Below are 823 nucleotides of genomic sequence, written 5' to 3'. Positions count from 1 at the left end.
TAGAGTATCAATAATATTATGAAAATGGATTTCCATGTATTTGGTTATAAAAAGATTCAACACATGTTTAAGTGCCAAGAATAAATATGTAGTTGTTATTTTTGTTGCTGTCTAGTAAGATTTGACATACAGTGAAACTATACACAACTGAATTCACAACAATCAGTCCTGCTCCAGTCTCGTAACTAATGCTATATTTGAGCTCATTGTTGGTGTCCCTGTATGAATCCATTTCACTAAGCATCATTTTACTTTATCAAGCATGATGTCCTTCTCTAGGGTCTGGTCCCTCCTACCAGCATACCCCCCCCCCAAAAAAAAAGACAGTGTTTTTCCCTCCTTGCTTTTAAAGTATATTCTGTGTGTACTTACTTCTTCAAGACAGATTTGTTTGTTCTTGCAGTCCATGATATGTCAATATTCTTTGTTCAAACCATAATTTAAATACATTGATTCTTATCTGATCTTCCATATCTATTGTCTAGTTTTCACATACATATCAGGAGGTTAAAAATTCTATGGCTTGGTTCAGGCACCCATTGGTCCTCAAACTTACATGTTTGCTCTTTAACACTTTATAGAGGTCTTTGCAGAAGATTTGCTTAATGCAATGTGTTCCTTGATTTCTTGACTGTTGCTTCCATGGTATTTGATTGTGGATACAAGCAAAATAAACTCTTTTGTGACTTCAATCTTTGCTCCATTTTACATGAAATTATTTAGTTCCAATTGAAGTTTTGATTTTCTTTGCATTGTGGTGTATTCCATACTTAAGACTTTTACCTTCATCAATAAATATTTTAAGTCCTCTTTTCCAGAGAGG

Source organism: Chrysochloris asiatica, unplaced genomic scaffold, assembly GCF_000296735.1.
Source record: "Chrysochloris asiatica unplaced genomic scaffold, ChrAsi1.0 scaffold00153, whole genome shotgun sequence".
NCBI lineage: Eukaryota > Metazoa > Chordata > Mammalia > Afrosoricida > Chrysochloridae > Chrysochloris > Chrysochloris asiatica.
Note: the sequence above shows the minus strand (reverse complement) of the source record.